This window comes from Acanthochromis polyacanthus, chromosome 6 (assembly GCF_021347895.1).
Source record: "Acanthochromis polyacanthus isolate Apoly-LR-REF ecotype Palm Island chromosome 6, KAUST_Apoly_ChrSc, whole genome shotgun sequence".
NCBI classification, from domain to species: Eukaryota; Metazoa; Chordata; class Actinopteri; family Pomacentridae; genus Acanthochromis; species Acanthochromis polyacanthus.
Genome location: NC_067118.1, coordinates 10,151,759 through 10,164,732, shown reverse-complemented (window position 1 = coordinate 10,164,732; position 12,974 = coordinate 10,151,759). Strand labels below are relative to the sequence as shown.

The 12,974-nt window shown below is 40.9% G+C and overlaps 3 non-coding genes across 3 annotated transcripts; all 3 read left to right on the top strand.

Moving 5' to 3' along the window:
* The first annotated feature begins 1,160 nt into the window (after positions 1-1,160).
* Positions 1,161-1,232, top strand: trnam-cau (transfer RNA methionine (anticodon CAU)). Its single transcript has one exon. It is a non-coding gene; the product is annotated as a tRNA-Met (tRNA).
* Positions 1,233-2,190: 958 nt separating this feature from the next.
* Positions 2,191-2,272, top strand: trnas-uga (transfer RNA serine (anticodon UGA)). The gene has a single exon. It is a non-coding gene; the product is annotated as a tRNA-Ser (tRNA).
* An 8,549-nt stretch (positions 2,273-10,821) lies between these two features.
* trnam-cau (transfer RNA methionine (anticodon CAU)) lies at positions 10,822-10,893 on the top strand. Its single transcript has one exon. It is a non-coding gene; the product is annotated as a tRNA-Met (tRNA).
* The last annotated feature ends 2,081 nt before the right edge of the window (positions 10,894-12,974 follow it).

Here is a 12,974-nt window from a genome sequence, read left to right as displayed (position 1 = left end):
ATTGAATATTCGTCTGTAGATTGTTATCAGACCGAGCATAAATGTTCTCGCATTTCCGGACAATTATCTGTTTGAGCGGTACCGTTTTGTAATCGTTTCAAGTCCATCATCTACATAAACAACCTAATCCGTCCTTACATTTACATTACCAACCAGTCATGCTCTCACATCTCACATCCAGCAGATATTGTGTGTTGCGCTGCGGTTCTTTGCAAATGGAAGTTTTTATATAATGTCGGAGATGCAGAGCACTTCGATAAGACAACTGTATGCAGGACGGTCAGAAAAGTGTTCCTGGCCCTGAAACGGCTTTTACTCATTGTGGTTTTCCCTGGACATAAACCTGTCAGAGCCTCAAGAAGGAGTTCCACAGGATTGCAGGTGAATGATGTAGAGATCTGTTAACCCTTTAAGCTGCAGTGAATTCCAGCCATTTTCAGTACAAAAAATTGCTAATATTCTATTTGTAAATAAAAATGTGACGAGAAATACAGGGAATATTGGACGCGTATCGCGAGGTGCATTTCCTTGAAAACGACCTATTCGTGGAATATATACCGACTTCAAGACATGTTTTGGACAAAATATGTTACTGGCTTGTTTCGTCTGGATGTCCAAGGTTGGATTATGGCCGTTTTTTGTGGAATATTTTCGTCTGTGTGTAATAATGAACCCGGAAATGTGAGTCGCTCTGTGTACGTTGAAGCCGTGTATAGAGAACGGATGGATGGATATTCGTTGTTTGTCGGACAAATGTGTTTATATTACCCACTGTGGTAATCACATCTGAAAGTGGTTTATATAGGCCCCTTCCAGCACCCTCGAGTAAACTTTCCCAGGGAAGCTGAGAAGCGTGATACCGCGATAGTTATCACACACTCTCCGGTCCCCCTTTTTGAAAATAGGGACCAACACCCTGGTCTGCCACAGACCGTCTCAAACCTGCTCACATGGACGTTGAGGATCCGGTTCAGTTGACCCTGCCCCTGCGGCGGGGCCCGAAGCAGCCCGAAGCAGGAGGGCGCCTCCGCCGCAGGGGCAGGGTCAACTGAACTGATCCCTTGTGCGAATCCACTGGATAAAGAGAAGATGCTCCTCTCTGATCCACCACCGACCTCATAAGGAGATCTCTGATTGGAGTCCTATCCAGAGTCCAGAGGAGCAGAGTGGCGCAGCGGAAGCGTGCTGGGCCCATAACCCAGAGGTCGATGGATCGAAACCATCCTCTGCTAAACCAACATTTTCACTACAAACTTTACCAGGTGTTTGATTGGAATTGTCTCATAAAACAAGACTCAGTCCAACAAGCTCATCGGGAGGTCAGTGCTGAATGTTTACATCATAGAATGTGACACTTTAATAGAATAAAGCATGTTGATGCCAATGGAATCCCTGGTTCATGTCCCGACCTTGACCTGGGATCTTTCTGCATGGAGTTTGCATGTTCTCCCTGTGCATCCATGGGTTTTCTCCGGGTACTCCGGCTTCCTCCCACAGTCCAAAAATATGTTGAGGTTAATTGATGACTCTAAATTGCTCGTAGGTGTGAATGTGAGTGTGATTGTTTGTCTGTATATCCACAAAGATCCACAAAGGGAGTTGGCAAGACACACCCCCACACGTGATGTCATGTTCAAGCTAAGTTTGTCACCTTTAAGGAACATAACGACTTAAAAGTCTGACATCAATAGTATTGGAGAAATGAACAAGAAATGAATGTGCACTACAGTGCACAAAAATGAATTGCCGGGTCTCAGGAGTATATGTGGCTTCCTCCACTCCTCTCTCAGGCCTTCTGTCTTCAAAAAGTTAACATGCAGATTGCCAAAAGAGAAACCTACCCTAAACTTTGATCAAAGTCTGTAGAGTGAATTAACTTGTCATCTGTCACAGAAACATATGAATAAAATCCATCCATCCATCCATTGATTGATTGATTGATTTTGTCGCTCCGACATTAAAACACAGTCGGGTCATTCAATCTCATATCAAATTTTAAGGAACAGCTTTTACGCAACTGTCTCTTGAAATATATGAATAAAATCCATCCATCATCTATACACCATTTTATCCTCTGTAGGTCTGTGGGTGGCTGGAATCTATCTCAGCTTAGGGTGAAGGCGGAGTTCACCTGGACAGGTAACCAGTCTATCACAGCGCCACACAGAGAGACAGACAACTAAATACCAAGCTGCGATGGCTGAGTGGTTAAGGCGTTGGACTTGAAATCCAATGGGGTTTCCCCGCGCAGGTTCGAACCCTGCTCGCAGCGAATGAGTTTAACCTTTAAGGTGAAGATGTTAAGAACAAAACCGCAGAGACTTCCGGTACGGTAGCGGGCTCGAGCAGACGTGCTGAGAGTCCCTGGAGCAAGTACTTTCAAATGACAGTTACAAACTACTGTAAAACTATTTCAGAATCAGCAACAAGTGTCGCAGGAAGAAGAACACGCACGAAAATGTCTGGCAAACAGAAGACATTATCGCAAAAAGTGTCTAGCAAGCAAGCTAATGCTAGCGAAGAAGAACATGCGGTAGCCGAGCTCTCAGTGCCCATGTCCGCGTTACAAGCGGAGCTGGAGAAGAACGGAGCCGCAACCCTCAAGGAACTTAATGCCTCGCTTTTACCACTAAATGCATCTCTGGGTGATGTCCACAAAAAAATTAGATGCATTTGAGCCGCGTCTTATTGGGATGGAAACGAGCTTATCTGACCACAGTGACAGACTTGAAAATCTTGAGAGACGGGTGGACATATTGGAGAAGGAAAAAAGAGAGTTGCTGACCACGACAGAGGACCTTGAGAACTGCTCGCGCAGAAAGAATTTATGCAGCATTGGCTTACCTGAAGGTGTGGAGAGTGGCATTGGAGCTTCGGCATTCATGTCCCGGTTCCTTGTTGAGGTACTCCAAGACGAGACAGAAAGGACGCACAGGGCTTTGAGGGCAAGAACGTCCGACGAGGAGCGTCCCAGACAGATGTATGTTCGCTCTCTGCGATACCCGGTGAAGGAGCAGGTTCTCGCCATTGCGAAGAGGAAAGGGCAGCTGTTTTTTAATGGTCGGAAGATCTTCATCTTTCCAGATCTCAGCCCTGACCTCGCCAAGAGGAGAGCCGCTTTCAATCCGGTCAAGGCAAAACTGTACGAGAAGGGAGTCAAGTTTTTCCTGCGTTATCCCTCTGCGTCACTTACCAGCAAAAGGATTACAAGTTCGAGACGGTGGACGATGCTGAGGATTTCTACAATCAACAACTGTCCAGAGACCGCTAAGGACTTCAGCGCATCGATAAAGCCAAGAATGGTTCGTAAACTTGATTTTGTTTAATCCTGGTTCTGCGGTGCGTATGCTGAACTGCCCCCTCCCCCCGGATACCCGACAACTCATTCAACACTTCATCCCTTTAGATTTGATGGCTTGAAAAACTCCCCTTCCTGTTAATGCACTTTACCGTCACTGTGAGTTCATCTGGAGTTAGATATGACCCTTTCAAATTCAATACGGACTGGACTCTGAAAGAAGGGACGCTGGAAACACTATAAGACAATTCACAGGTATATTAACTTTTTTTTTTAACTTCTTCTTTCTTCTATTGCGACTGTTATAAAACTATTCATAAATGCATTTTAGTTTAAATTAGAATGATAGGAAACACATAAGAAGCAATACATTTTATTATTTTATCAATTTATGTTCTTACTTTTTATTTATCCATTTTTTAATTATTCAATCATTATCAGTAGTAGTACTTTTTCTATTTATTTTCTATTTATTTATGCATTTATTATTCTTTCTTTTCTTCTCCTTTTTTTGTGTTCGACTCCTTTTTTTTAAGTGTACTATAGGTTCCTTGATATTTGTAAGTTTACTCCCTTAAATGTGTGGATTGCCTGGTGATGGGTGTGTGTGTGTGTGTGGGGTGTGTGTGTGTGTGTGGGGGGGTACTTTTATATTTTAATGTCTTTTTTCCTTTTCTTATGTTTTCTCTTTTTCCTCTATTCTTGCTCTATTTGCAGTATAAGAATTTAGCTGATTTTATGCAACTAGTTCATGGCAGGCAGAGAAACAGGTAATTGCAATGGACGCATAGTGCAAATATTGTCTTGGAATGTGGGGTGGTATTAATGGTGCCACCAAAAGAACCAAAGTTCTCTCTCACGTTAAAGATCTTAAAGCAGATGTGATTTTTCTCCAAGAAACACACTTGCGTAATATTGATCAGAAAAGACTGAACCAATCTTGGAGACATTCAATTTTTCATTCTAGATATAATAATAAAACAAGAGGTGCAGCTATACTCATTAAAAAAAATGTTCCCTTTGACGTGTCAGAAACTATATATGACAACAATGGAAGATATTGACTATTTTACATCTGTCCTGGGACTACGGATGAAAAATTGCCTTTTGGCTAATTCTGGTGCATTGACAGAAATGTTCATTAATGTACACTCCCTGACAACTAAATAAATAAATGAAATGAAATGAATGAATATATTATTGTAGTAGGGACTTTGTGCCAACAACCAGTCATATTGGTAAGTGTGTATGGACCAAATTATGATGATGAAAACTTCATAAAAAAAAGACTAGTTTCTTCAATACCAAAACTACGTTCACATTATCTGATTTTGGGCGGGGATTTGAACACAATCCTAAACCCAAGCTTAGACAAATCCGACCCTAAGGATCCCACTCCTCCTACGATGGCACAGGCTCTCTTACAATTCATGTCCCAATATGGTCTTGTTGATATATGGCGACATTTACATCCAGTAGACAAACAGTTCTCATTCTATTCCCATGTACACAAAACGCACTCTCGTATAGACTCCTTTGTAATCCATAAAACTTTGCTGCCCTTGGTAACTACTTCTGAATATCAGGCAAGGGTAATCTCTGACCATTCTCCTTTGACACTAGAGTTGCAGTTTGCCTCTGGCCCCAGAGAATTTCGTTCCTGGAGACTTGACCCCACACTATTATCTGATGAAAATCTAATCTTACGTATGAATCAAGCTAAAGACAACTATCTTGAGGCTAATCAATCTAATACCACAAATCCAAGTTTACTCTGGGAAGCTCTCGAAGCCGTTCTTAGGGGTGAGATCATCTCATCTTCCGCATATATAAAGAGAAACACTAAATGATTACGTACAGCACGAGGGGTTTTATACGAACACGGTGAAAAGGCTGGTCGTTTACTTGCAAATTATTTGAAAGGCCGAAGAGCTGCTCAACAAATTGTTCAAGTTAGAAATACAGCAAACCAAATTACATTAGATCCCCATGAAATAAACAATACTTTTATGACTTTTTACTCTCAATTATACAAGTCAGACGGTTTAAATGATTCATCTATGCTACATTTTTTAACAACATTGAAATGCTAAAGTTGTCAATTGAGGAGAGAGCTGCTCTAGATGCTCCTATTACCCTGAATGAAGTTTGCAGAGCTATTAAGTCAATGAACAGTGGGAAATCACCTGGGCCTGATGGCTTTTTAGTCAAATTTTGTAAACAGTTTTCCACAAAACTAGCTCCCTTGTTACTGAATATGTATAATGACTCTTTTAACCCTTGCCACCCGAAAGACGCTCTGGAGCGTTTTCTTGTTGCGCCGTGGTAATCAAAACAAAGCAGGAAAATGAAGCGTCGGCGAGTCTCCCTTTAAACGTGTGCTGAAAGTACAGATTTTGAACTTTCTACCAGTTTTTGAATCATGTTGATCGGCCAAGTAAAACCAGAGATATGATCAATAATAAATGCCACATTTTTTACCGAACTTCACCGGAGCTATTTCCAGCGTCTTTTATGCGCGGCGAAATTTTGAACTTTGGACTCAGCGGAGAGTCCTCTCTGCTGAAACAAACCGGTCTCACGGGGATTCGTGAAACTGTCACGTAATTTTTTGTTTCGGTTTCGTGCGCACCAACACGATTTCGTCATGTTTTTCGTGCCGCTCACCACGAAATGTTTTTCGTGTTGCTCACAACGAAACCCGCTGTGGTAATCACATCTGAAAGTGGTTTATACCGGCGGATTCATGACGATCTAAGCTGTCCATCGGCGTATACTGCTTGTGTGATCGCGTTTGCGGCCGTCGGACATTCTTTGAATTCCTATGCAAATTGGTAAGTGTACCACCGGGTTAGGGTTAGGGTTATGGTTAGGTTATGGTTAGGGTTATGGTTAGGGACAATGTCATGCAAAATATAGCGTTGGATTCGCCACGGTTTTACATTAAAAATATAATATACCTGTTCGTTTGAAATACGTTCTGAGTGGCACGAAAAGTCTGCCGTTTAAAATACATCGGTGTGCATTTCGTGGTGAGCGGCACGAAAAACATGACGAAATCGTGTTGGTGCGCACGAACCGAAACAACAATTTATGTGACAGTTTCACGAATCCTCGTGAGATTGGGCTGGCTGAAAGCATCTGGTGAGAAACACAGACCATTGGAGTTATGCTTGGTGTAGGAAGGAAAATGTGGACCAGATTTTCACAAACCTGGCGTTCTCTGGAGTAAAAACGCAAACTGGATTTCCCCAAAAGTGACTGAGAAACTTGGAGCTGAGTGACAGAGACGCTCTGACGGGGAGCGGCCGCACAGACACGCCCCCAGTCTGTGTGTTCATAGTAAGAGAGTGGAATATTCTAGAAATACACAGAGGAGAGATGGCCAAAGTGCGGATTTGGAACTTTCTATCATTTTTTAAATTTTTTTTTAGTCAGGTGATAGTTATAACTCTTTGGGAGAGCAGCACGTCCTTCACTGGCTTTGGCCACAGATCACTCTCTGCTAGACACCAAAGATGCACAGAAAATGAAGATTTTGTTTCAGATGTAATATATTACTGCTACTACTAATAATAATAATAATAATAAAATAATAATAACAATAATTATAATAAAATAAAATAATAATAATAAAACAACAATAATAATAATAATATTCATAATAAACATATTCTAGCAATGGAGAACACCAGGACTCTGGATTCTCCCTGTGGTCCTAAAGACTGTTTCTATTGTTGTTGTCATTGTAGAGATTGTGGTGGACAGAAAAAGCTTTTTGGAATGGTACAAATTCATTTATGTAAAATTTTATTGTGACTCCTCGTGATTTTGTAAATAGTTGTGCTAAAACGCCTAAAAAAATTCCTCCATTTTAGTGCAAATAGTGGTATATAACTGTGTTAACTGCTAAATTTGTACATTATTTTATGACAAACAATTTATATTTACATTATAAGCTCTGAAAAATATTCATTACACATGTTTATGGTGTCCACAGCAAAAAAATCTAACTTTTTTCTACTCAGATTTTGTATTTTTTCTGCTATTTTAGGTCAAGTGTGTCCATACATTATATCAAAATGTCTAAATAATTATAGAATCACACAGGTGAGGTTGTGCTGAAAAAAAAGATACCAAGCAAAGCAAGATCAACAGCTTTTAAGGTGAAATATAAAGGTAAATTCAGAATTTGTCAAAAATGGACCTAAACCCCCCTAGGGCCCTAAGGGTTAAACAAGGAATTCTACCCCCAACACTCAGACAAGCTACTATTTCACTAATACGTAAACAGGGTAAAGATCCAGACAGTTGCTCGTCTTATCGACCCATTTCGCTTTTAAATGTAGATGTACAAATATTAGCTAAAATCTTTGCATGCCGCCTTGAAACTGTTATACCCAATATTATCTCAGAAGAGCAAACGGGTTTCATAACAAACAGACACTCTTTTACCAATGTTCGTTGACTTATTAATATTGTGCTATCTCCATCTCCAGTGCCAGTTCCAGAAGCTGTAGTCGCGCTGGACGCTGAAAAGGCTTTCGACCGGGTGGAGTGGTCCTACTTGTTTGTCAAACTTCAAAAATTTGGCTTCAGCGACCACTTCACTTCATGGATTCAATTGCTTTATACAGCACCTCAGGCTAGTGTATGCACTAATGCTTTTAGATCTGCTTTCTTTCCTCTAACACGAGGAACTCGGCAGGGGTGTCCACTTTCCCCCCTCCTCTCTGCCTTGGCAATTGAGCCCCTCTCTATAGCTTTGAAAAGTGACCATCTTATTCCAGGCATAAGGAGGGGAGGAGTTGAACACAAGGTCTCTTTGTACGCCGACGACCTCTTTCTCTACATTTCTGATCCGGTCAATACTATCCCTCATGTCTTGGATACACTAAAGAATTTTGTAAGCTTCTCAGGATATAAACTCAATTTAGAAAAAAGTGACTTTTTCCCAATCAATGAATCAGCAAAGAATATTCCCTCAACCAATATACCTTTTGCGTTTTCTACTACCAAGTTTAAATATTTAGGCATCAACATCTCACGAAGCATGAAAAGTCTTTTTGATGATAATTTTGCTCTACTCCTTGATAAAGTTAAGGAGGAACTTCAGAAATGGGATAAACTTCAAATAACCTTAGCTGGAAGAATACACAGTGTAAAGATGAACACTGTCCCTCGTTTTCTGTATTTATTTCAGTGCCTTCCTCTATACATACCCAAATCATTTTTCAACATCATTAACAGCCTGATCTCATCATTTATATGGAACAATAAACCTCTGAGACTTCAAAAGTCATTACTGCAAAGGGCCAGAGTGGACGGTGGTATGGGATTACCTGACTTTCAGCATTACTACTGGGCATGTAACATGCACAAAATATTGTATTGGACATTTTATCCTGAAACACAGTGGAGTCAGTTGGAGTCTGACTCTTGTTATTTCTCATTGATAGCTTTGTTGTGTCATCCAGGAAAATTAAAATCCAAAGATTATACAGATAACCCGATTGTATCTGCGACTTTGAAAATTTGGCAGCAAATTAAACATAATTATAAGTGGGAGACACTCCCTTGTCATACCCCTGTTCGCAACATCTTATTTAAACCTGCTCAGACGGACACCAGATTTGCTGTCTGGGACAGGCAGGGTTTAAAAGCAGTTGGGGATTTTTACATAGAAGGAATTTTTTCCAGTTTTGAAGATTTACGTTCTAAATTTAACCTTAAGCCACCCGACTTATTTATCCATTCATCCATCCATTCTCTATACACCGCTTTATCCTCACTAGGGTCACTGGAGCCTATCCCAGCTGACTCGGGCGAAGGCAGGGGACACCCTGGACAGGTCGCCAGTCTGTCACAGGGCTACATACATAGACGAACAATCACACTCGCATTCACACCTACGGGCAATTTAGAGTAATCAATTAACCTCAGCATGTTTTTGGACTGTGGGAGGAAGCCAGAGTGCCCGGAGAAAACCCACGCATACACAGGGAGAACATGCAAACTCCATGCAGAAAGATCCCAGGCCCACCCTGGGATTCGAACCAGGGATCTTCTTGCTGCAAGGCGAAAGTGCTAACCACTACGCCGCTGAGCAGCCCCGACTTACTCAGATATTTTCAAATTCGTCATTTTCTCAAATCCAATACTCCTTCGTTCCCTGTCTTGCCTCCTCTCTCGGGTATAGATCTTCTCTACCCTCTTGTGATAAAATCCAAGCGTCATATTTCTTTTCTTTATAACTTACTCATATCAGACTCATCACCTGCCTTGGCCAAGATAAAAACAGAGTGGGAGGCTGAACTAGGTATTTCTTTTAATGAAGAGTGGTGGTCAGCGGCGCTTAAAGAAATAAAATTCTGCTCTTCCTGTGTAAAATTTCAAGTCATACAATTTAAAGTGGTTCATAGAGCACATTACAGCTAAACCAAACTGGCAAAGATATATCCAAATTCTACTGATATTTGCGATAGATGTTCCCAGACTCCTTGCAATCACACACACATGTTTTGGTCTTGTCCAAAGCTAGTAAACGACTGGAAGTCGTACTTTAAAATTATTTCAGAAATATTGGGACATCAAATTGAAATTAGTCCTTTTATTGCCATATTTGGTGTACCTGGACCTGGGATTAAATTATCAAAAAAACAAAGAAATATAATATCTTTTACTTCACTCATAGCTCGACGTAAAATATTGTTATTATGGAAAAGTAATGCACCACCCTCCATAACATCTTGGTTACGAGACACTATGTCCTATCTGAAACTAGAAAAAGTTGCATTTTCATTAAGAGACACCTCTGGAAATTTTTATCAGCATTGGAACCCTTTACTTCAGTACTTCAAGACAATGACGTCTTTCTCTGCTGACGATTAAGTAAGCTTTGGACTGCATGTACCTTGCAAAGTATTTTCTCTCTCTCTCTCTCTCTCTCTCTCTCTTTCGCTCTCTCTCTCTCACCTTTTTTTTTGCCTTTACAGTTGTTGTAAAATTAATATGTGAATAGATGCAATGTTGTAGGGGATGATACTCAGCTGGGCCAGGAGGGAAATTTTGAAGGGTGGGGGGATTTACCCTTTTTTTTTTTTAAATTTCTTGCTGTTGTTCTCTTTTTGCATGTTCTTGTTAAAATGTATTTTTGAAAAAGCTCAATAAATTGTGTTGACCAAAAAAAAAAGAATAAAACTGCAGAAGTAACAAGTCATTTACATGTGAGAGCAGAAACACCTACAATCTGTCAAATCATTCAGCAAAAGTTGATCACATTCAGACAGAGAAAGGACCAGTTTGACTGCTGAACTTGGAGCTCATTTCTTCGCTAAACAGCAGAAATCTACAAATCTGCCCTCTTTACAGAGCAGAGAGGATTTTGTGATTTGGAGGCTGCAGACAAACAGTTTCACTTAATTTTCACTCTTTCTCTAACTGAATGTTTGTATCAGTGATAGAACAACTCCTTCAAACATGATCTGATCTCTCTGATTGGAGTCCCATCCAGAGTACCGAGGAGCAGAGTGGCGCAGTGGAAGCGTGCTGGGCCCATAACCCAGAGGTCGATGGATCGAAACCATCCTCTGCTAGACCAATATTTCCCCTACGAACTCTGCATCAGGAATTTGATTGGAATTGTCTCATGAAACAAGACTCAGTCCAACAAGCTCATCAGGAGGTGAGTGCTTATGTCATAGGATGTTACACTAAAATATAATAAAACATGTCTGAACTCTTTTTGCATGTTCTTCCTGTTCATTTATGGGTTTTCGCCGGGTACTCCAGCTTCCTGCCACAGTCCAAAAATATGCTGAGGTCAATTGATTACTCTAAATTGTCTGTAGCTGTGAGTGTGATTGTTTGTCTGTATATGTAGCCCTGTGACAGACTGGTGACCTGTCCAGGGTGTCCCCTGCCTTCACCCGAGTCAGCTGGGGTAGAGTCTAGCACCGCCCGCGACCCCAGTGAGGATAAAGCGGATGGATGGACCCCAATGGAGGCATTTTCCACCATCCTCAGTGCCATGCCATATCACCCTATGATCAGTGATGAGTGTGTGTGTGTGTGTGTGTGTGTGTGTGTGTGTGTGTGTGTGTGTGTGTATATATGTATAAATGGAGGGAGGAATGAGCTTTCTTGTTTATAATGGTTTTTAAATGTTGTAAAGTACTTTGTGTTGCTTTTACTGCATGAAAAGTGCTATACAAACAAAGTTTGATTGATTATTCCTCTTGTATCCCTCAAAGTCATGAACTCTTCTAAAGTTTCCACCTTCCAACAACGACTTAACAATCTGATTTATGATCTACACACAACTTTGGTGTTTATTCTGTACATTTTTGTTGTATGTTGTCATTTAGAGTTTTCTGGTATTCTTGTTGTCATTTTGTCATCCCCCATTAGCATTCTGCTCTGTCAGCCCTCACACCTGTATGAAGGAACTTACCTTGTTAGTTGTTGTCACACCTTCATGCTGCTTCTTGTTGCTTTTTCCACTGCAGACTATTTTCAGCACTGATGAAGACAATAAACAGGAGACAGAAAAAACAGGAGACTGAAGGAATCAGGAATAATTTACTTTCATCGAAAAAGAAAGAAAAAAAATGCTACAAAATAACAGAAAGTCCAAACCTCAGACATCAAGTCAATGTTTTTGACTTATTCCTCCTTAAAGTCAATGGTCATACTCTTGTCTCTGCCTGGTGATGCTACTGCCTTCTTTTCCTGATATACTGGGCTAGAAGGAGGTATTTTAGCGCAGAAGAGCGCAGCTGAATTTACTGACGCTTCTACAATTACCGAGATCTGGATGACTAAGAATCTACAAAGATAATCAATAGCAGTAAATTTACTTTGATTTGGTCAAAAATGAGTCCCATGCTTAGTCAACTTTCTCACTACAAAACAAGCATAGCTTGACTCTGTTGTTCAGAGAAAACACCAACTGCCTCATCAGAGCAGTGTGCTACAAAACAGAACGAAAAAGAGCAGAGTGGTGCAATGGAAGCATGCTGGGCACGTAATTCAGAGGTAGAAGGTTCGAAACCATCCTCTGTTGGACCAGCATTTTCACTACAAACTGCACAAGGAGTTTGCTTGGAATTGTCACATTAAACAAGACAATGTCCAAAAAGGTCCTATAAACGTATGAATAAAATCCATCCATCTGTACACCATTTTACCCTCTGTAGGTCTGTGGGTGGCTGGAGCATAGATATACTAGATGCCTCACACCACTGTCCAGCATAGGCTGGCGATGCGTCAGTGCGCCGCCATCTTGGAACGGGAGTGAAGTTGTAAACAACCAACGTCTGGTATGGGAGACGCCAGTGTTTACAAACAGTGACGTCACGAAGTCACGTGATTACTGCGCTGGTTGGCAAAAGGAACCAGAGGAACAATGGCTGATGCGAACTATCCTTCCGTGAAATTGTCCGATTATGCTCAATCCTTATCACCTGAGGCCCGACAAATATACATGAGTAAGCTGAGATATCAGGGAAACGGTAAAACCTTGCCAGATCCCTACAATTTGAAGACTGGGTGGGTTGACGATCCTTCATTTCCTTCACCGACATTTATTTTTACTTGATTGACACCGCTGGGCAGTTCACCCACCCAAAAATATATAATTATGAATTAAAAATAATATATCTTCTGTTAATCTTCA